At 46.6% G+C, this 24,346-nt stretch overlaps 1 protein-coding gene across 1 annotated transcript in view; it reads right to left on the reverse strand.

Annotated features, from left to right (window-relative positions):
• Nucleotides 1–24,346, reverse strand: part of skia (v-ski avian sarcoma viral oncogene homolog a) — a 58,753-nt gene that overhangs the window by 21,918 nt on the left and 12,489 nt on the right. The gene's annotated exons all lie outside the window — the stretch shown is intronic.

The raw sequence follows: 24,346 nt of genomic DNA on the forward strand, positions 1-24,346 counted from the left end.
GTTCTGCTTTAGTGACAGGATAGTCGTGTCTGTTGCAGGAGTTCATTCAGAGGTGAGCGAGACGACCGGTGCTGTAAACAAGTCTGAAGTTTATAGCCACTATTTGGGTTTGTTGTTCTACTGCATTCTGTCCCAACTGCTCTCAGGGCCCACAAAGCAACGACAGAGACAAAAAAAAGCAAGGGTGCAGTAAAAAAAATAAAAAGCTGTGTAGGGGCTGACTGGGGCCCTAAAGACCAGGGTCAAACAGAGAGCAGTCTCAGGTCAAGCCCTTGGGTCCCCTGTCTTGGTCATCATGGGAACCATCTTGTTTTAGCACAGATTGTCCCAAAACAGGAAGTTCAACTGAGTAGGCAAAAGTTTGTATCGCAGTAAACCATATGAGGATTGTAAAGTCAGCAATGTTTTAGAGTTTAAATTTCCAAAGCGATAGATTATTAAGACCAGGAACTTGGAGTTTCCCCACACTGCACTCACTACATTTTAGCTCATCATTTGTTTCCTGATGTGAGATATTAGCATGAATCAGCACCAGCTCTCTGGGGACCATGTGAGAGGATAGAGGGGGTTAGTGTGAAAGGGTAAGGAACCTCCTTTAAAATCTCTCTGTCCAAACAAACGGCCTTGAGGCAGAGGCGCTAAAGTTACTACACGTCAAAGACAGGAAGTGGGAAAAGAAATACACGAGCTCAATAAAGGGAAAAAATAGGAAGGAGGGAACAAGAAAAAAAAAGACAGGATGTTGTGGTTGTGGAAAGGGGAAAAAAAGCCACCGCTCTTTCCTCACTGGAATCCGTCTTAATTAAAAAGGATTGGTTTTATGTGACTGCCCGAGGGGAGATGGGTTTACTGCAAACATGTTCAGAGACCAGGGAGGGAGGAAAAGGGGAGAGAAGTGAGGTTGGTGGAGGAAGCGCATGGGTCCTTTTCTAGCTTGCAGCTCCTGGGCAAAGCCAGCTTTATTGCAGGTGATGAAAGCTAAATGAATAGGTGGTTTAGAGGTCGAGTGCGAAACAGATTAATGGGCCTGGCCCGGACTCCTTTTCATCATTTTGCCCCTCCAAATAAAACTGGAAAGCTCTCTTGTGTATGTGTGTGTGTGTATGTTTGTGTGTTTGTGTGTGTGTGTGTGTGTGTGTGTGTGTATATATGTGTGTGTGTGATAATCTGAGCCTCCAGACTCTGCCACAGGGGTTGGAACCGTTGGATCAGTCAGCGTCTCATCAATCAAAGTGTGTTTCAGAGGATGTGTTAACCACCACCTCCCTCCCCTCCACACACACACACACACTCAAACGCACACACACACCATGACACACCTAGTCAATAAATTCCCTGGTAACCACCAATTCAGCTCTGTGTGATTCTCTCTCCTAGCTCTCCGAGTACCTCCCCCTTGTGGCTGGAGGCTGGATGTCGTGCCTCACACTGGGCCGACCCACAATCCTGTCACATCTCTTGTGATTGGTCTAAACTCTGATGTGTCGTTTTCCAGGTAGCTTCATGGATGAAAGAAGGTCACAAACACCCGTCTCCAGGGGCCGCCAAAATAAAATACCAAGACCTAGCACCATGGCAACCGGTAAACTAATCAGTTGTGCCGAGGTGTAGACTAAACTGTTGATACTGACGAAAAGCAGGCCTCTCTGCTAGATCCTTTGACCAGACACAAAGTTTACACAACACAGGCACACACACAGACGGACACAAACCAACAGATGTGGAAACACAAACACAATTATGTAAACACACACACACATACACACTATGCCCCAGAGCAAAAGCACAAGGAGCACAGTGACCTGCCAGAACCTGGGCACACTGTTGTTGTTGTTGTGTTGGTCAAGGTGACATCTGTTGGGGGATTTTAGATCCATTATCTGTGTGTTTGCAGGCTTATTTGGAGGAGCATGAGGAGTGTGTATGGGCTTGCACACACACACACACACACATAAAATGGCAAGGTGTGTGGGAGTCCCACCTCCCAGTTTCATTACTGCAGGGGAGCTGCATAGCAGAGCCTAGCCACAGATAACAGATAATAACAGAGCAGGTACAGGCATGACCAGCACGCACACACACACACAAACACACACACACTGATGGGAAATGAACAAAGGAACAAGCTGTGCAGCTGTGTGTATAAGTGAGAGAGATGTAAGAAAAACACACTGAGGAGGCCACAAGAGAGCCCTGATTCAGTCTAAACATTCTTTAACACACACAGTCACACAGTCACACACATACACACACACACACACACCAATCAAGGAAATGGCAGAGTGGTAGCAGCCTTGCACACTACTCTGACCTTTCACTCAGTTCAATCTGTTAAATAAAATGCACCCCATCAATCCAATGTCTGACAGCGCTAATATACCTCATCTCTCATAGACAGAAGCTCACACAGACACACAGAGACACACACACACATCAATCAGGTTTTTAGCATACTAATACATCTCATATTTCATTCATGGAGTGAAAAATAATAATTTGTTTCATACAAAAATGTCTGATCAAAACTGCACAGGTGAATATTGGAACTGTGAAAGGCGCAGTGAAATACCAACAGTTTCTAAGCTTTTAGCTAGCTAAGAATATTCAAGAAAGTAAAACGTCAGTATTTAAAGTCTTTGTCTATGTGAGATGGCAGACATTTTGTTTATGTCTCCAGACTCCATTTTTCATACACTGAGAAGGCTGTTTCTGCTCATTTGCTCCTTGATGTCTATGTCTCTCTCCCTCTATTTCACTCTCTCTCGGCTTTCCTCTGTCTGTCTCTCCTTGTGATTCCACGCCCTGCAAATTCTTGGATCAAGTTTCCCTCCTTTTTTTCCTACATGTGTTTTTTTTATTCCTTGCCTTGTACTCTTCTGAGTCTGGCAGGCCTGTGTTTTTCACCATAGAAACCGACATAACAGACGCATGCAGCCAAGCTCAAGCTCGGCAAACAGGGACCAAATAAAATCCATCATACAGCAGGTCTGTGCGAGGGCTTTTCCCCCCGCGGCACCCAAGCCATGGGTTAGTAGGGTTTGGGTGCAGGGGTTTGGGGCTGCTGGGGGGCCTAAAGTTTTGAACAAGACGTCATTCGCTCAGCCAACCGGAGGAACAGTGTTTTTCAAGTGGACACACAGAGCGGAAATGTAAAAAAAAAAAAAAATGGGTGAAATAAAAGATGAAATCATCCTTATTCACTCCAAACTGTGAATTTGCTTTAGCACCGCAATGGTGCAACTTCCCAACCTCTAACACAATTAAGCTTGCCAGTCATGTGGAAAATAGCACCCTTATTTGATCCATTTATGATGTTATTCCTTAAAACGTTGGATATTTGTTTTAGTTACGTAAGCTCTCTCCCTCCACAGATGGAATGAGTGACGTAGCTCAGACGTTTGCCATTTCCTGGCCAGGAGGCCGATGAGTACTATGCCATTTCCCAACAAATGATTCTCCTCCAACAAAGTCCCTAACAAATGTATTAGGAAGACAATAAAAACCTGTATAGAAATTCCTCACCAACATTTGGACCATTACATGACTAAAGATGTTGTGTCAAGTTCCCTGTCCTGCTGTCACTCACACAGGGCTACAAAAACATTCACAGGAACACACACACACACACAAACAAACACAGGAACACAAATACACACACAAACACACACCCACACTGTCAGCTGACATTCACCAGTGCAGGCTAGCCAGTCGTCGGCCTGTCTCTTCAACCAATCACCTCGCTGCCCTCAGCCAACCCTCAGGTCCAGAGGGATAACTGGCCGTCTGAAAGGAGATTGCTATTGGTGGCCTGGGAAAATGTACGTGACACAGAGACAAGAGCCAGAGAGACAAGCTGTAGAAAGACGTCATTGGGTAACAAACAGTCTGCTCTGGACTATGTTAGCTTGATGTCTGTCTCTTTGAATCTCTCTCCCTCTTTTTTCTTTCTCACATTTATATCTCTCTCCAACCTCTCTCTCTCTCTCTCTCTCTGTCTCAGACTTCTTCCTTTCCCACTCCTTCTTCCCATCCTTATCCTCTGATCTTTATTTGTCAAGGAATACTCCGCTTGGTGCTTTAACACCTCTCGGTTCAAGTTCCTCTTGATCTTTTTCCATGACACAATTACATAAAGGCATTTGGTAAACAAAGTGTTTTCTTCCTCTCTTTCCTGACCTGGCTCTGCCGGTTATGTCTGGGGCATAGCAGACTGATGCCAGACACACTTATCCTAATCTGCACTAGTCACTATGAGATACTGTTCACCTGCCTATGTCTTGAAGTAAATAAGAAAAAAGGATGGTATGTTCTTCCTCCATGTTAGTCCTTCCCGATATGGACTTACTGGCTAACTTAGAACACACCTGCTGCTCTGCAGCTTAATAGCAGTTAATGCTAACAACAATTCACTTTGGTAACAGAGGTTAACTAGGTAACACTGACCACTTTCCTTAACTATTCAGCCTCTTGCACCACCCCATCCTCACAACCATGAGGCAGAGCCAGGAACTATAGAACCTGGTGCCAGGAACTAGAGTTTGTGGCTTAATTTGTCCCCGGGATGCTACTGTAGGTTGCGCACAGAGGGGAAAAGCCCTAAGTGGGAGCATAGAAAGGAAAAACAGCTGTCTGTCTCTTGGAGAATGGAGGAAATAAAAGTGTTCCCTCCAGAGCGAGGATGTACCAGTTGAAGTTGGCAGGCTCAGAGACTTTCCACTGACAATGTTTCCCAGAGGTTTCTCTTTTCCTTCTCTCATGCTCTTACGGTCTCTCTCTTTTCTTCTCTCTAAACTCACCCTACTCACACAATGACCAGAGAGAGAGAGAGAGAGAGAGAGAGAGAGAGAGAGAGAGAGAGAGAGAGAGAGAGAGAGAGAGAGAGAGAGAGAGAGAGAGAGAAAGGGGGATGTGAGAGCATTTCCTACACTTTCCATTCTCTGTATCTTGGCCTGGTGGAAGGTGACTAGATATCCATACCACAGAGGAATAAGAGGGGACGAAAGAAGGGATATACAAAAAAGCTGAGCAGAATTGCAAAAAAAAAAAAAAAAACACAAACATGCACCATGAGCAAAAGCAGGAAGCCGCCAATGGGCTTAAGGAAATGAACATCAAACTGTCTGTGCTGTGCAGCTCATTACAAACAAGGCCGACTGCCTCTTTGTGTTAAATGAAAAACACATTATAGCAACAGGAAATGCATAAGTGCAATCACTTTAGTTAAGATAAGTCCGAGCACACGCAGGGCTAAACTCCTGCTAAAATAGTCTAGAATCAGCTCCCAATGCACTGCGGCTATGAGGGAGAGCCAGGCTGAACAATGCAATGCAATCATCGTTCTTGCCTCTCATCTCATCTCCCTAGCCCTCCATGCAGTCACATGCAGCCCATAAACTCCTGGTGCTCCAACTGACTTACACTCTCAAGGTGTGTCAATCTATGAGTTAGGGTTTTTTTTATGCTGAGAGAGTTCATGTATTTGCATGTATGCATGCATGCGTGTGTGCGCATGGGTTCCATCATAGTGTTTTGTCCAGATAGTGTGCTGTGTGGGATACCTATCAACCACTGTGATCAGTGCATGAAGTCTCTTTGCTCGCAATAAAGTGGCCCCATACTGTACACAAGCCCTGTTGTGCAACCATAGTTACTCGGGGAGTGTGTTTCATAGCTATATATGTAGAATTAAGCCAAAATGTGATTCTAGGCCTAGGCTCCAGGGCTTTAGGAAGGCAACCCAACACTAGCAGGTCTGCACTGGTGTGTGGGCAGTGACACAGATCAATTTCATTGAGTAGATTAGATTTGGGGAGTGCAGGGCCCGCGCCAGTGGTACTTTGTGAGGGGGGGGGGACTGTGCAGGAGGCGCCTGGCTGGTCTTTTGGAGTCTGGCTGAGAGCACATACACACACATACACACAGCTTGTGCATACACACATCCACAGACAAATACAAACTAGAACCCAGGGGGTGTGTGTGGGGAGGGTGGTGGGGGGTAGGCTGGCTAGGCGTGCAGTTAGGCAGCTGTTAGCGTTTCAGAAGAGATTAGCACCAGGTTCAACTGTAAACAATGAGCTCATTCTCTCGCTGGGCCCTGTGCAACACACCACATCTGCTTCAGAACAAGCTCCTTCATTCAGGGCCCTCACTAACCCACAGTCCCCTTGTGAAATATTGAGCGAAAAAAGTACATATCGGAAGGCAGTTACATTGCACAAATGCTGTGTAACTTGCCATGTTTTTGGTAGCCTAACTAGATGTTTTTTCCCTTCACTATCTATCGCTAAAGCTAATGAATCAGACTCAACGGCAAATAGGTATGTGTGTGTTTGAGACTATGTCCTACGCATGACTCCATACCAGCTGAATCTGTATTTGCATGGCTGTGTGCCTGTGCCTGTGACTGTGTCTGTGTGCGGGTGTGTTTGTGCATGTGGGTGTCTGTGTGGGTGTCTGTTGGTGTTTGTGTGCGTGTTTGTGTGTGTGTTTGTGCCTAGCGAGGAGGGGCAGGCTGGCATGAGTGGAACAGACGAGAGGAGCAGGTGGCAGCAGGTGGGGGTGGACGGGGGGAGCAGAGGACGGGCCGGGCGCTCCTGCCCTTTCACGCTCCACGTGCCATCTGTGTCCGTCAGCACGGCAACGCCACAGTGACTCACCTCCGAGCAACCAGACAGAGAAAGGAAGAAAGCGACGGAGAGAAAAGAGAGAGATGGGGTGCAAAGGATGTGCCTTGTCTTCCTGTTGTGAACGCCCTGAAACCGAGTGAATATTGTACTCGTGCTATGCAGACCTAAGTCATTTTTTCACTATGATGTCCTTGTTTAAATACTACCCAAGTGCAGTAAGCTGTTTAGCAATGCAGTAATTCCAAAACGTTGGGCTTGGATGGGTCCCCAAAGAGTCAATGTCACACTCTGCCAATTTAATTTGGCAGTCCAATTTATGGAATCATTAATTGCAACACTGCTCTATTTAATTTTCAAATGAGTTCAGGGGGGATGTCTTCAATGTTATGACCTTAGAAATGTCAAAGGTTTTCATGGTTTGGAACGGGAAGATGTTTTGAAACAGTTCAAACTTAATTGATGTAAATTCTTATTTGAATTTGACTTACTATGATAATGTGAAAAATCTGAAATCCTGTTTAAAAGCATTTGCTGCACTTGGCTTTCCTGTCAAACTAAAACCGATTGAGTAATAAAAAGACAGCCTGAACACACCATATCAAACAAAAATCTCTCAACTCCATCGTCATTCATTTCGCCATTGTCTTCATTTTCCCTTTGGAATGAGGAAAAAGAAAAAATACATATATTTGCAAGGTCAGGAAGAGAGGGCATGGCAAGTAGCCAACATTTTCTCTCCCTCTATTTCTTTTTCCTTCTCTGTTTCCCTCTCTTTATCTCTCTTTCTCTCTCTCTCTCAGTCAGGCAGTCAGGCAGGGGAGGGAGGGAAGCCACTGCTCAGGAACTCAATAATAACTTTCAGCAGTCTAGCCAGGAGGCTGGAGGCCCAGACTGCAGCTGTTCCGTCCTCTCGCTCTCCCTCCCCCCTCCGCAGCCTGTCTCTACTCTGCTCCTCCCCCTCCTCTCCTCCCCTCCTCCCGTCAGCCCGCTCCAGAGCACTAATGTATTCTGCAGGCAGGCAGGGCCTTGGCTCTTAAAGAGACAAGCGCCCAAATTGCATCTCCCCCCTTGAATAGTTCAATTAGCACCACTGCTAACTAGGACCAGAGGAGGCTATTCTTTCTTCTTTGAGCCTTTCTTTCTCTTTCTCCCTCTCTTTCTCTCTGCCTTTCCTTTCCCCCCCAACTCTATCTCTTGAAAACTCAAGAGACCACTAGAGAAGAGTGGGCGAAAGGACAGGAGAGAGGAGGGTAGATTGGGTGTGAAATATGTTAGCGACTTTCAAAGAACTAAGAGCGGCATTGCTGCTGGTGAAGGCGAAAGCACCTAGTGGAGGGCTTTCCTTTGATGTTTAATTTAGAGAGCGAGTGAAAAGGGAAGGGGCGAAGAAGTGTTGAGTATGCTGAAACTGCGCTGTTTTCATCAAAGGCTTTTGGCTCTCCTTTTTTCACGGAGCACTGATAAAGTAGGCCTAGGACAGAATGAAGAGTAGGGAGAGGGCTAAGAATATAGCGGGAAGTATCAAGGAGGCTTTTGGAGGGAGCTTTGCACTTAGTGTGGCTTGGGGAGGTCCTGACATTATTTGGAAGCAGCTCCATATTTTTGGATTGGTTGAATGTGATATATCCTGACTCTGAAGGGGGATGTTTCTCGGGTTCTACCATAGCCATACTCTGACGTCCCTTACTGAAAACAACATTTACACCATGTCCTATACCAGTCATTTGCTCTCTTCTCTTCCAAACTCCCCCCTTTCCTGTCATTTGCCTCGCCTCCATCTCATCCATGCTCCTATCTCTCTTTTCTCCCTTCCTTCCCATCAGTCTCTCCTTCATTTCTCCTCTCCTTCCATTCCTCACTCTTCTCTGCTGGAGAGTTTTTTCTGTTCTGCTCACTGAGTGAAAAGTGGAGCTCTGTGCCAGGCAGAGGAAGCAATTAAAAATTAATGGGAGCTGAGTGATAGAGAAACCTGCAAGGGCGTGCCGCCCGCCAAACACACACTCTCCTTCTCCCAGCCGTCAGCAATTTTCCTCTCTCTCTCTCTCTCTTTCTGCCTATCTACCCCCTCCCTCTCTCTTTCTGCCTATCTACCCCCTCCATTTCTCTCGCTCACCAATGCACATAGTGATAGACAGGGAAATAGACAGCAAAGGGAGACTGGCATTTTGTGACAATGTCAAAAAGTTTTTGTTCATTGTAGATAATTTCTCGAGCCAACTGTATGTTTTAATCTTCCCCTTGGTATAAATTCAGTAAAGGTAACATGTGCGCCTTCCTCAACCCCTCCTGTCTTTCTCTCCTTTCACATCTCCATCTCTCCCTCACGGCAGTCTCCTCTCCACCCACCCACGGTGCTGCATCCCTCCCTCAGCACACCCTCTGTCTACCACCCTCCCATTCCATTTGGCTCTATTTTTTTGCTCTTTCTCTTCCTCTCTCTCGTGGCGGCGCCACCTCTCTATCCTTTTGGTTCTGTGTCTCCTCATGTGTGTCCTCAGTGAAGTATACAACCTCTGACCCCCGCTCTGGGAGACCTCATCACAGCCGCTCCACCAATCCCCCGGGACTCACTGGTCAAACAACCCGGGGGCTTCATTTGCATGCGGGTGGCCACACCACTCTGTCCCCTCCCCCTCTAAGGGCCACCTCTGACCCCTAACCCCTATTGTCCTCTCCCCCGGTCTTACACAGATGTGCTCCCTTCAAGCTGATGCGTTATTCTACTGTTCTAGCAGTACGCTGGGTCTCTGGCAGTCCCTGGGCCTCCATAAGACTCTCCTTCCCCTGATCGAGGACATGGATAAGGGTTCATGTAAAAATGAGATGATCTGAAGGTGTGTAATCTTCTTGTGGACGTGTGTTTGAAAACACTTTATCGGATGAATGCTTTATCAAGGTTGTATCTTAGTAAGGCTTTCTTTGAGTGTTGCAAGGCACGTTGTGAATTCGATTTCATTTAGCCACAGAGCGCTTGTGTGGAAAATACCAAACCCACGCGGTTAGCCCAACAGGCCTACTCTAACTGAGAGTCTGTGGTAGACAGCCATTTTGAATAACCCCAGTCGGTCTGGATAACCCCAGTCGGTTTCACTACAGAAGTGTACAAGTGCTTCTAACTTCCTTGCAACAGCTTGCTTGCTTGATTACTATGTCCTCTACAAGGCTGAGCGTTATAATGTAACGGTATGTGTTGAATGCATGTATTAGTTCAATTACCTGTGTATCAGCTGGTAGGGTGCAATGAATTGCATTGCATGTCATTTTGTAGTGTCACTATAGTTTAAACAGTAAAAATTTAAAGTGTTTTTTATACATTTACATTTAGTCATTTATCAGACGCTCTTATCCAGAGCGACTTACTGTAAGTACAGGGACATTCCCCTGAGGCAAGTAGGATGAAGTGCCTTTCCCAAGGACACAACATCATTTGGATGGCATAGCCGGGAAGCGAACAAGCAACCTACTGATTAATAACCCGATTCCCTCACCACTCAGCCATCTGACTCCCATTGACATTGTACTAACTGTCTTTTCAATCGTACATTCAATTGTGTTTGATTGCAGTCTTGAAAGAGTATTTTTATGTGTTCCATTTTATGTTTTGCATTTGATACTCACTGGTCAAACAACCCGGGGGCTTCATTTGCATGCGGGTGGCCACACCACTCTGTCCCCTCCCCCTCTAAGGGCCACCTCTGACCCCTAACCCCTATTGTCCTCTCCCCCGGTCTTACACAGATGTGCTCCCTTCAAGCTGATGCGTTATTCTACTGTTCTAGCAGTACGCTGGGTCTCTGGCAGTCCCTGGGCCTCCATAAGACTCTCCTTCCCCTGATCGAGGACATGGATAAGGGTTCATGTAAAAATGAGATGATCTGAAGGTGTGTAATCTTCTTGTGGACGTGTGTTTGAAAACACTTTATCGGATGAATGCTTTATCAAGGTTGTATCTTAGTAAGGCTTTCTTTGAGTGTTGCAAGGCACGTTGTGAATTCGATTTCATTTAGCCACAGAGCGCTTGTGTGGAAAATACCAAACCCACGCGGTTAGCCCAACAGGCCTACTCTAACTGAGAGTCTGTGGTAGACAGCCATTTTGAATAACCCCAGTCGGTCTGGATAACCCCAGTCGGTTTCACTACAGAAGTGTACAAGTGCTTCTAACTTCCTTGCAACAGCTTGCTTGCTTGATTACTATGACCTCTACAAGGCTGAGCGTTATAATGTAACGGTATGTGTTGAATGCATGTAGTAGTTCAATTACCTGTGTATCAGCTGGTAGGGTGCAATGAATTGCATTTCATGTCATTTTGTAGTGTCACTATAGTTTAAACAGTAAAAATTTAAAGTGTTGTTTATACATTTACATTTAGTCATTTATCAGACGCTCTTATCCAGAGCGACTTACTGTAAGTACAGGGACATTCCCCTGAGGCAAGTAGGATGAAGTGCCTTTGCCAAGGACACAACATCATTTGGATGGCATAGCCGGGAAGCGAACAAGCAACCTACTGATGAATAACCCGATTCCCTCACCACTCAGCCATCTGACTCCCATTGACATTGTACTAACTGTCTTTTCAATCGTACATTCAATTGTGTTTGATTGCAGTCTTGAAAGAGTATTTTTATGTGTTCCATTTTATGTTTTGCATTTGATACTGTATGACAAAACGTTCATGTTTATTGACTTCATGTCAATTGGATGTCAAAGCATCAGAGACCACAACACTTACCTATAGATGTCAAAGGGGATGGAGCCAGGTAACATGGAAAGAAATAAAAATATGATTAGTCATAGAGTCATGTATTCTGCTTCAGAGACACATTCAAATAAAATTTAAAAAATTAAAGCTGAAATAAAACAGATGAAGACCAAGGTGGATTGGAGAAGGCTTCAAATGTGTACTGTGCACTAAACTGTGACTGTTTTTAATCTTTCTGTTCACGTATTCGGAGTAAGGCGGCTGCTCCTCGTCGGTAGTTGTTTTATTTTTCCTCCGTTTGGCTTAAGTGACACAGTGAAGAGGGCCTGTGAAATTCCAGACAGGCTCATTAAAGGCAGTAATTGCTTTGAGAACAGCAGCTCATAAAAGACCCCACTGCCTCCACCTCCTTCTATAAAAGCGGGCATCCAGGAGAAGGGACCCCAACTGTGGAGATGAGGTGATGTTGTTGGGGGGGGGGGTACTTAATGTCTCTCAGCTCTCCAGAACTACGGTACCTTTCCTCCTGAACGAGTGTGTGAACCCCCCCCCACACACACACACACACACACTTACACACATGAGTTCATACTTAGAACTGTGCATGCATAGTTTTTATCAAGGGATAAGATACATACACTCACAGGAGAGGGGTTATGAACCCCAGAGCAGTGTGTGTCAAACCCCCCTCCCCATCCCCCTTTTATCCAAGTAGCCAGAGGCTACTTAGAGGCAGTGTGCCTGCTCCTCTACCAGGCTGGATAATGAGGTAATAAGGGTGAAACTTTACCAAATCTGTTTTGCTTTTCACACCCGGTTCTGCTAATTGCCTCCTACTACAACCCCACAGTTTGCATAATCACGTCAGTTGATGTCTAAGTCCCCCATACTAATGATGACTAAAGAGGGTAGGCTCTCAAATCTGTACTCTGTGCACTTCCCAAGGACCAGGTGGGGCTTGTTCACTGGGAGTGCACACAACGTTAAGCATGACGATTTTAGTAGACTTCCTCACAGATATTAATCCCTTTTCCACGGAAAGTTCTGGAGGAACATGGGCAGAAGACACCTTCATGATTCTCCAGAGGTCCCATTGAGAGAGTGGGGCAGGGGTGCCACCCACGCTGGGGTTGCCACTGTCTACCACTGCAGCATCTTATGCAAATGCTGTACAGAATTTAAAACCGCATTAGTGATAAATGAGTACACATTTCAAAGTTGGATAACTCCCTTCAAAAGGTTTCTCTTTCTCATGCTGATTAATGACTTAAGAAGATCCCCCCCCCCCTCCTCCTCTTTCTTATCTTTTTTTTTTTTTACTTTGAGACTGCTAACAGGATTGGTCTAGCTAATGTTCCCTGCTTAACTTATTTCAGGCTGACTGAAAAGTGGCACGTTTTCATGTGAAAGGAGGGATAAATTGGAAAGACAAAAGGGAGATGATAGTTGACTTTCTCTTTTGGGCTCTTTTCTCTGCTGATTCGCTGGCTCTCAACAGGCTTGGCTTCACCCTCCCTGTAGCTTCCTCGTGTCTTCACAGCTTGCTAGCAGGGGGGCTACACTTTCTCTGCACTAAAGGGATTAGCTGTAATTGGGACAAAAGGACAGTCCCCCTTGGTTTTGGTGCCCTGGGCCTCTTTTTGCAGACAGACTGCTACACTTCTACTGAAGATGGCAATCAGATGGCTAAAGTTAGCATTACTTACATACTCCCCCTCCCTCCACCCGTGTGCGCACGGAACATACTTCCTCCTACTCTGCCTCTTGACATGTTCACTGATTACACAAATCCCTTTAGGCAGTTGCATTTGAGGGTTTCATTTGAGGGTTTCATGTCGGAGTTTAATAATACATGTTCGATAGAGGATGGTCTCATTTAACTTTTTGCGACCTTTCAACTTTACGGCCTTAGCTGGTGTTATTTCTGCCTCGTCTAGCTCCAGCAGGGACAGTGGCGCTTAGGTTTTCTATTCTCACTATCTCTTGACACTGCATGGTGTATTCAAGTTGAGCAGACGCTGATGTTACAGCCGAGAAGAGACAAATGTGTTGCTGAAAGAGGAAGATACAGAAATGTGTGGAAGGGTGGGGGGGGGGGGGGCTTTCCTGTGACTTGTGTATTGAAAGTGTCAACCAACACAGCTGTTCCTTCTGCGAGGTTGTGTGCTGCAGAAAATGTCTATAGAAGTTCACTACACGTAAAAAAAAAAAAATAATATATATATATATATTTTAAAAAGTTTCCTCAGCTGTCCCAGAAGGAGTATTACAGGCTGTGGCCCCTGCCTCCTTCCAGCACTTGCTCATTTCTCAGCCTGAGATTCTCCTAACAAACACTACCATTTGAATGGCTTGAAAAGTTTGAATATTGCAACAGTGTCCCCCACACAACCTTCTGCATACATTCCACAGCAGGTTATCAATAAATAATGAAGAGAGCGCTCCACATCTGGGCTTTTGCTAACCAAATCCTCTCAGAAACTGGAGTCGTGTGCCTTTTTTCACCACATCATCAACCCAGTGACACAATTTCAGTGTCCGTTCGAAACCCTGCGACTGATGAACCCCACCTCAACCCTGGAAATCTCCAGAAAGACTTAACAAACCGACGCCTCTTTTGAGGATTGGAGCTGGGGTGCTCCAAAGGAAGGTGAGAAGCAAGGGTGGAACCCAGGAGTCTTCTCCTCTCTCTCCTTCCCTGCTCGCAACCCCGGTAAGATCCATTAAAGAGCACAAAAGTCAGGCTTACTAGGCTCACTTTATGGCTGCCAGATGGCATATGAGGGGCCTGCTCTGCCTGTGAACCAGCCTCCACCCCTGTAAAAGACTGACCAGTTTGACCCTGGGGCCATATAAACCTGGCGTCTAAGACAACAAGGCTCCAGCTACCAAGACGCATCATGATGGTCAGCCACACAAGAGACTGCTCACCTCTTTAAATGATCCTAAAACTGAGACTTCATTGATTTAAACTCATGGTTTGGTCTTCCTTAAGAAACACATGTATACAATGTATACATTGAGGAGGTCCTGCAGGAAGATTTGTAAACAGTTCTATTTAAGACAGTTCGTTTGTGGTATTTACAGTGGTATAAAACTATCAAGAGGCACGTGATTGTGGATGATAGAAGTGCTTAACCCGTTAAGGAGTAGCGTCACACATATGTGATCGTTCGAAAGCGGGCCCCACAGAGTACCGTCACACGTGTGTGATTCTGAACATTCCAACCGACTATTTTCCGATAGACAAAAACTATATGACAAACGCTATAGTATGGCTTCAAAATTTACAATTAGGAGGCTAACAAGTAACACTAGCAGGTAGTAGCATTGCTACGAGTATTATGCTAGGTTGCTAGGTAACGGAAGCTAACTAAAACTAGCTAGCTTCCGTTTTGGAAAAATAACTCACTCTGGTAGAAGCGTCGGTAATATTTAGAACTCACTCCTTAAAAGGAGTACATGTGTTTCGGCTTGCCTGTGGCTTGCACCTTATCAGTGACCCTCACGATGGTGTCTGATAAGGGAGCGTATCTGATGCCTTAACTCGCCACCCACTCCAGTCCACTAGTGTCGTGCAGAGTTCACAACCTCTCTTTGAAACGGCCAAAGCCATCCCACGTCACCCCCTCCCACCCTGGACCGAGTTTACGGTCTGGGCCACTGTAAAAAAATAAAAAAGAGGGAGGAAAAAGAGGAGGGGGGCGTCTGGCCTAGCCTTTAGAAACGCAGGCCTGCTCTTTAAACCCTATCTTGAGAAGTAATCAAGAGGGGGACACTTAAAGGCCTAATGACGCCAAATGTGTTTTAATGACTCCAGTCACAGCCTTCTCGCCTCACTTTAACGGCCAGAGAGCCAGAGTCTTAAGGGGTCAGGGAAGGGTCAGGTTGAATAACGGGGGAATGTAAACTTTGGGTCGCCTCCACTCTGAGTTGTGGGTGGAGGCAGAGACTGGAAGCATTGCTAGCAGCAGTCGAAGTGTTTGTTCTAGAAATAGGATGTTGAAGGCCAAATATTAGAGGCCAAGTGTAACACGAAAAGTAGCTGGTTTACAGTACGGTTTCCTTGCCAAGTGATAGACTAAGACTTAGCAGATGACAAAGCCATTTGTCGTACAGTTCTGCTGTATTTAACATGGAGGCTAGTACATGGGTTGGAATAAATTGAAGAAAAGGGACAAAGGTGTCAGGTAACATGTCACTACACAGGGACATCGTCCCAAACATGTATTTTGCATGAATAGACACTTGTTCTCTAGAGAAGACTGATGAAATATTTTGTTTTAGCGTTTTTTTGTCCACCTTGTTCTCCTTGCTTCCCTCTTTTGTTCACATCTGGAGAGCAGGACTGGTGTTTCTGCCACTCCCCCTTTCCCTCACACACACAGGCCTCTCTCTCTCTGAGGCACTGACATCATGTGCAACCAGATGCATGATGGGAAACACATGCTGGGGGAAGGAACATGCAAGTGTTCTGCCAGAAGTTTCTACTCTCACTTTTTCCAAGCTTTGTTTTTTCTTATCTCACCCAACCCCTGCTGCTTACACATTGAACAATCCTGCGTCCATTGACCACAATTAAGTGTCATTTGCCAAACCTGCCAAAACAATTTTTTTGAATAAACATTTAATTCAGCTCTTCAACACTTCTCCTAAATGAAAACTCTGCATTGAATGAGTTTGTTAACTGAGACGTCTCCCCCTAGCCACATTCAGCTCATAACAACTTCAAGATTAATTTTTCTCACAAGAGAAACTGCTGGCTTCAAGTTTGAAACTTATGTCCACAGTCATTTGTACTCCTCCCTTAAGCAAAACAAGTTGAGCGCAGAGGGGGTAGAAGTTTCTGGCCTTGGAGGGAGATGTGCATGCTGAGTGGCTAACTCTTTCCATGGCTGCAGCAAGATCTGTGCCAAGAGAAATCCTGTGTCTTCCATGTCCCCCCCCCCCCCTCCTCCATATATGCACTGTGGGCATCAACAATGTAGCCATTAGAGTTAAACCTTGCTGATACTGCTAATCCCTGTGTTCAGGTAAACAACAACTTAATACCAATCAGCAAGGGATGTTCTAGTTGGAGGCAACTGTACTATTTTATGCGCCTCTCTAGCTCTCTCCTCTTTCTCAGTCGTTTTTTCTTTTCTTTATGATTGCCTTAACGCCGCCTCAGTGAAAGTCATGCCTGCCACCACTGGTTAGTTCAAGGCCGGGAGAGGGGAGAGGGCACTAGCCGATACACACTCACACACACTGCCACAAGACTAAGCACAATACCCAAGAATTAAGCACAAACAAGATTACTCACAGGCATCTAAAACAGACACGCAACACACACACACGCAACACACACACACACACACAACACACACAAACAGGCCCTGACTGTAACGAGCACACAACAAACAACAAAACAAAAGTAGATTAGCGTCTCAAGTGGTGAGGGTGGCAATGGAAATGAATGGTGCGCACTTTGCAGTTGATAAGCCCTTACGTGCCAAAGGGTCGGGTGATTACCTAGTTTGCAGCGATGCTAATCTCAAAAGCTGCTTGGGAGTTTTTAAGATACAACGTGGAAGCCTGTCCTCTCTCTCCTGTCTCTCCCCTCTCGTGGCCCAGCCAGTTTCCAAGGGATGCTAATAGCGCCAAGTACTAATTCAAGCACAAACGGGGCATGCCCGGAGTGTAAGAGCTTGCTCTATTTTTAATGCTGCTAGCCCTCCTCTCCACTCCCCTTGAGAGAGTGTAGGCAAGGCTAGGCTGGAAATGAGACCAGACTCCCTCAGCTACCACCTCCATGGAACGGAGAGGGAAGGGGAGGAGGCAGGCTAGAACTGGGAGGGAAATGGAGAGAGTACAGGGAGGTTGAGATAAAAAGACAGAGAAGAAGCTGTAGTAGAGGATAAAGACAGGCAAAAGAGGAGAGATGGATATGAAGGGGAGAAAGGCTGAAAGGCCAAAGGTTTCTTTCAGCAAAGCAAGACAATGGTGAGTATGTTTGAAGGTCCCCTTCTCTGGAGTCAAAGGCGACTGTTTCCTACCTAATCTCAATGACTACATGAGTGCTCGCTTGTCGCTCTACCCTCCTCAAACCCCCTCTTCGTCGACCCCTCCTCCTTCTATACCATATCTCAGATGTCTGAGAGAGTCTCGCACAATCGTAAACCTGTGAGTGCCTGCGTGTGTGTGTGTGCCTGCGTGTGTGTGTACATGCATGTGTATTTGGACAAATAACACTGCATAAATACACACCACCAAACTACGAAGTGAGCCTTAACAGAAAAAGCTGAGGGATTAAGTAAGCTTACAGTACATGTCCTGTACATGCAACCCTGCTTGAGCCGGACGGGATGCTTACATAAATGCCAACAGGGGCATTGCCCCCGGCCCCTAGCGCTCCCTGGCCCAACCAGAAGGATAGAGGGAGAGAGGGAAAGAAAGGAGTGAGAGAAAGGGGGGATTAGGGATGGACAGAGGCCGAGGCCCACGTCTGGGTAATTGGGGATGACAGGCCTTGGATGCTGCACCAGCCTCTCAAACAACAGCACCTCTGAAAGAGGGGACAGAAAGAGGGAACAGAAGAGCGATGGATAGAGGGGTCAGAAAAGAGGTGGGGGAGAGAGAGGGAACGGGAGAGAGAAAGAATGAGGGAGGGAGGGAAGCAGTCATGGAATCAGACGTGTGAGCTGCCCATGAAAACAGAGAAGGGAAGTGGAGGGGCAGACTAAACAGGAGGAGCAGCCAACAGGGCTCGGGTTCCACACGGCTGGGGTGGTAATCAAGTACGTGTCTAGGAGCACGGTGGCATCGTTTACCTCTCAGGGTTTCGACAACATGCCATGTCTGTCTGTGTGTCTCTGTGTGTGTGTGTGTGTGTTTGTGTGTGTGTACAAGTATTGCACTACCTCTGCAAAATGTTTAACACGCACACAAGCTTTCCACCTGCCTAGCAAAACGCTGAAACGTAAATCGGTACAAACTATTTACACCTCATTCTCGGTATTCGATCAGTGTAGAGGTAGATTACATCAATTTACACTTCAGTCTTTATCTAAGACTAACCGAGTAACACTACAGTGTATGGTATTCTAGATAGAGAACGGTAATGAACGAATTCCAGTGCATAATATCTTTCAAAAACCGTGCAAAGAAAATCTTGCAGGTCTGCAGCCCATGTAGCAGCCCAGTCCCACAGAGGTGCGCGTGCTAGCCCAGCTTGGCTCTGGGAGAGTGGGGAGACTTGTGTTTGCTCATGCGAGTGTGTGTGTGTATGTGAGTGTGTATGTGTGTGTATGTGATGCTGCATTCAACTGTGCTGTACTGCAGAGGCGCTGAGGCGCACTGTAATGCGGAGTGGGGGAAGAGGAAAAAGGGATAGAGAGAGAGAAAAGAGGAGAGAGACGTTCTACACACGCACGCGATGCCGGCTAGAATCAGGTCAGGCCGAGCACACATGAGGCCCCCCTCACAAATAGAACACAGCTACAGTGGAGTTCTTCTATTCAGTCTCTTTCAGTTCACACATTCCCACTCGGTGAATTCTCAGGGCTTTGTTTTTTAAGAATTTCCAGCACAGTACCAGTACTTAATAGTAGGCTAATGATGATTATCCTCATTGCATGGTTTGTTTGGTATCTTCTATATTGTGCATATTGCAGCACATTTGTTTAGTTGTGTTCCTTGTTACATTATTGTGCACATAATAACCTAAGAAATGGCTATACTTTCATTAGATTTAGACTCAGGAATAGAAGAAGCACAGGGTTTATTGAACCTAAGTTAAACATATTCCAAAGTAGAAATACTTCACAAACTTTGTTTCATGGAAAATATAGAATAGAGTAAGATGTGGAAAGTCTACACCTTGAGTGTGAGGCTAAAAGTAGATTACAAACACACACACAAACACCACCCTAAAACAAACCCATGTTTGAAAGTAGATCCTGCACTCCACCTTTAGCACCTCCATACCATCACCTCTTGGCTTCTGGGCATGCTAATTACTGCATCGCCTGTCTCAGGTCTCCAAACAGAATGCTATGTGCTAAACGTTAGCCCAGAGGCCCTCTAGACCTCTCCGTCGGTTTAATTAAAGAGCTTTTAGGAACTGAGCCCTCCAACTTCCACCTCTCTGTCACTCCCTGACGGACAGTTGACCCGCACCTGCTGTCTCAGCTTACAGGAAGCCTTGCCAAATGGCTATGTGAGAAGGGGGGAGCTAGGCTAAGCTCAGGTGAGCTAGGCTAGGCTAAAGTTAGCGCTTGGGGGCTCAAAGTCGGAGAGAAAGCTTCCTTAACCACAGGGGACGTTTCACTGACATTACAGAAATAGACTGAACGACTCACAGCCTAAAGTCTGGGGTACTGTTACACCTGTGCCTCCTGGGCTAGAATTGTGTACAGGATGCTTTTCATTTCAAGGCCCTGAATATGAAGCCCCACCAACTCCCGGCCCTCATCCCTGGTGCATTTTACCTCACCCATTCAGTATGGGCAAAATGGCTAAGTGCATTAGGGATGATATGATTATTATATAATGATTACGGGGTGATTTTGTTGAGAAACTCCACATTTCCTGTTCTGTTCTCAGGAGGATTGAGCAGACAGACTGACAGACTAACAAGCTGCTTCCGGGGGCTCGTCTGTGCTGCAGAAACAGACAGCAAGCCAGGGAGCAAGCCTACGCCAAAACGCACTAGCTAAAGCTGCATGTCTGTGTGTGTATGCTGCACACCCACTGGGTAAGTGTGTGCATGTGTGTGTGTCTTTAGCACACCAGCATGTTCCCTCCAGTCCAACCCACCAGCCAGGAAGCAGCCCAGGCCCATTCTTATTTAGCCCAGGAAGGGCAGATTTGCTTAGCAACCACATTAGCGCTCCAATCACAGCGGCATTTGGGATAATGCAGGGCCAAGCGCGTGCGGGGGCGGCACATTAGACACACACACACTGCTGCTTTTCCCTTAATGCCCCGGCTCTCTCCAAGCACGACAGAAAAAGAGAAAGGGAAAGAGACAAGAGAGTGGTAGGGTACAGTTTGTCACACTAGACTGGCTGTCTCTTAATGCTTGAGCTCTCTCCCAGCGCAGCCTCCGCAGAGAGAAAAAGAGAGAGTGTGAGAGAGAGCAGTCAAATGGAAGGAGGAGGACAGAGGGAGGTTGGGGAGAGGGAGGGAGAGAGAGAGAGAGAGAGAGAGAGAGAGAGAGAGAGAGAGAGAGAGAGAGAGAGAGAGAGACACAGAGGACTCCCGCTGTCTGGCACCTTGGCACACACACTAAAGTAAATCCATTATCGCCCCCCCCACCCTCCCTCCCCTCCTTGTCTCGCTCCCTCTCTCTATCTGCCATGGAGGTGTCTGACTGTCTGCATCACCCCATCAAACTAATAGACTGAAATAGAAATCCCTCTGCTGTAGTGGCGGGTGCTATCTTTGCCCGGCAGCTCTACTGTAAGCCTCTCTCTGGGCAGCGCACAACTGCAGTGTAGGTTATTTCATGAACCGTGGGTCAATGAACTTCGGGTCAGGCTAGATAAATTAATTTTCAATAGAGTAATACAAGCATTCGTGTTGAGCTAGCTCTCAAGAACAACCCCCTGTTTCTAATGATGCTTCAGGTGTGTATATGTCAGGAGTAGAAGTCCTGTAGCAATATGGAATGTATATGTAGGCTGATTATGTTATCCGTGCCTGAATAAACATGTATCTGGCTGTACGCAGTGTTTACTATTGTAGACAACAGGCAAAGACCTGTGGATGGGTTCAAAGTTCACTAGCACTTTCTGCAGGCACATACACAGACAGACAGAGAGAGAGAGGGAAAGAGAGTAAACAAGACCCTGTCCAACCGGAAAGACTGAGAAGCTTTGAACAGTATTTTGTTCAACTGTCCATTTACAGGCCATTTATGACAGTTGGCGTGTCTACAATCACATGACTGCATGTGTAGTTGTTGTTTCCAGAAGCAGTTAGGTGACCCATCTGTCACTGCAGGGCTCAGAGATTTAAGTGTCTTCACACACGGCCTTTGTGAAAACGTCCTCAATTTTTCTTCTGCTGTTCACCCATTTTATCCGTAACCTCTGACTCTGGCAGTGTGCTCTGATACTGTGCAGGCACCCTGGCTACAACTCTGTTGTTTGTTTTGTTTTGGGGTTGGGGTAGTTTTTTTTTTTGCCTGCGAGGGCTATCTTTGTGAAGGGAGTGTACAAAGGCGCTTTAGTTCAGGCAGGGTGCTGAGCTGCCTCAAACGAGTCCGGGTGGCCAGCACATGCTGGCGCTTTCCACCCCAGCCCCGGACATTTTGTTCCGAATAAGTTGAACTCTGTGGAGAGAGGGAGAGTGGGAGGGAGGGAGAGAGGGAGAAAGGGAGAGATGGACTGAGGTAGAGATGACTTGGCTCAGTGGTCAAATCACAAGGCTGGAGTTGGGAAGTATGAACCAAAAAGGAAATGGGTGAGAGGGGGCTGAGGAGAGGGAGGGGTGTGGGATGAGGGAGGGAATATAGGGAGGGAGAGAGAAAAGAGAGACGTATGGGCAGGGCAGGTCAAAAGTTGTGATGTTAGCGTTGTCAAAACACTGGGTGTGTCAGAGGAAGTCATTGTGGTGTCTCATCAAAACCAGAGATTCCTACCGCCGCAGCCAGGGGCGAGTCATAGCCAGACACCACAGACGAGCAGAGTGCCACCTTACTGAGACGCACAGCTGGCAGCTCTGACAGGGAAGGAAGTGGCAGGAGGGGAGGCGAGGAGGGTGGGAGGCGAGGAGGGTTACATTTCAGCAGGTGAGCATTAAGATGCAGTCATATCAGTATATGTGGGTGAGTGTCTGTGTGTGTGTGGGGGGGGGGGGTCGAAAACGCTGTGTCGATATTCCGATGTGGCAGACAGGCGGTGTGTAAGCACCAGAGTGAGTGCTCTCCCTTTAAAGGGTCCATCCCCGTGTGGCTGGGAGCCTGTTTGTCCACCGGCAATCACCCCACTCAGGTCACATGACTGTCCGACACAAGCCAGCCACTGTTGAGGGACAAGGGGAGGGGACACACTTCAGCATCAGCAACCTTGCTGACCTTAGGACTCTGGCCTGAGCTCTGGGAAAAAAGGAATCAACCATACTATCCTGCATCCCTATGGAAACATCAAAATAAGACATGCCAGATGGCAAAAAATGATTAATCTTGGAAAACATTACAAAAGTTGTTGTTCAGTCTTTCAAAAAGGACTATGCGTCACCTATCCAGTCTGTAGCAGCTGAAAACGTCATAGGAGGAAAACACAAACTCTGAACTAATAGAGCTCTAGTTTGTTGCCATTTTTCGGAATATCAAAATGAGGGCTGAGAACTCAGTTGAGTGGGTTAAGATCTGTTCTTTCCTTTCCTCCACCTCATCACTCTTTCCCTGGCGTTGGTTTCTCTGACGGTGGAACGCTAATGGACACATTAGCCGCTGGGTTCTCCCTCCGCGGAGATTAGGTGCCTGTGAGGTCATCCCTTCACTTACATCCCGATCCACATCGGGGATCTATCATTTCATTACAGCTCGACAGAAGAGGGTGGAGGGGGGTTATCATCCATTCATCCCTCCATCTATCCATATCACAACCCTGCTATTGGCTGCCACTGCTGTCAGGCCTAGCTTTTGTTAAGACTAACTAGCCACAAATGGGACCAGAGGAGCCCATTTTAGTAGTGTAAATCGCAGACGCATATTGTAGATGGGTAGAATCTGCAGACGTTAAGGGGCTGTCGGATTGGCTTGTCTTTTGAAGCAGCTTCTCCCAGCAGCTCAGCCAGTCTTAAAAGGTGAGTGCTGAACACCATCACCTTTAAATACATTCAGCATTAATATCGTTTGTTCAAAGGCTAAATTGGACACAGGGATAATTACCTGTCTCACAGATTTGTTTCCTGCGGATGGGGAGGATTTAGGATGTGTGTGTCTGTAAAATCTCTCCAATGAAGGTATGTGTGTGTGTGCGTGTGTGTGTGTGTGCGTGTGTGCTGGACCTGAGATCTATTGATTGCTGTAGGAAGTGGATTCTGATGTTTCACGATGCTTCCTGAGTTGGATAGCTGTTCCACCGACAGAGACAGGAGCCCCAGACGAGAGAGAGAGAGAGAAGAGAGAGAGAGAGAGAGAGAGAGAGAGAGAGAGAGAGAGAGAGAGAGAGAGAAAGCTGGGGGGAGAGAGAGTGAGAAAGAGAGGGGGAGAGAGAGAGAGAGAGAGAGAGAGAGAGGAAGCTGGGGGGAGAGAGAGTGAGGAAGAGAGGGGGAGAGAGAGAGAGAGAGAGAGAGAGAGAGAGAGAGAGAGAGAGAGAGAGAGAGAGAGAGAGAGAGAGAGAGAGAGAGAGAGAGAGAGAAGAGAGAGAGAGAGAGAGAGAGAGAGAGAGAGAGAGAGAGAGAGAGAGACTATGAGAATAGCAGTGAAAGAGAGAAAATTAGATAGGGAAGAAAAGGGAGACAAAACATTTCTAGCTCCGTCCTTCAGCCAAGACTAAACAGTGCCTCCCATTTCATTTTCTCTTACAATAATACGGCCGAAGCTCTGTGCTCCAGTGGAAAATCCAACATGGATAAATCCCAAGCTCCCCTCTCTCTCTCCTATGAAACTAACCTCACTAAGGTAACATTCCTCTCACAAAATACAGTCTGATTGGGTTTCCAAATGTAAAATAAATACACAGTCAAGGGAGAAGCAAAACCAAGAATTTTTCTCTTCTTTTGTGACGGTCCAACTAACCTCAAACAAAGAGTGCAGTCATTGGTGGACTCTGTGTGGTCATGTAAACCAGCATGCTGGGACTAGGCTTGCAACATGCAGTGACTTGGATTTGCACTCGCGGATATGTGTCTGCTGCATCACACAAACACACAAAGTCCGTCAAATATGCTACAGAGCCTCGCCGATGCCTAGCAGCTATCCCTAAAAAGGGGGTGGGGATGAAAAGATGGAGAAAGGAGAGAAAGGAGGAGGGGAGGGAGGTTTTTCATCGCCGCTTACTTCCTCCCAGTCGCTGGATAG

Source organism: Osmerus eperlanus, chromosome 4 (assembly GCF_963692335.1).
Source record: "Osmerus eperlanus chromosome 4, fOsmEpe2.1, whole genome shotgun sequence".
Taxonomy (NCBI): Eukaryota; Metazoa; Chordata; class Actinopteri; order Osmeriformes; family Osmeridae; genus Osmerus; species Osmerus eperlanus.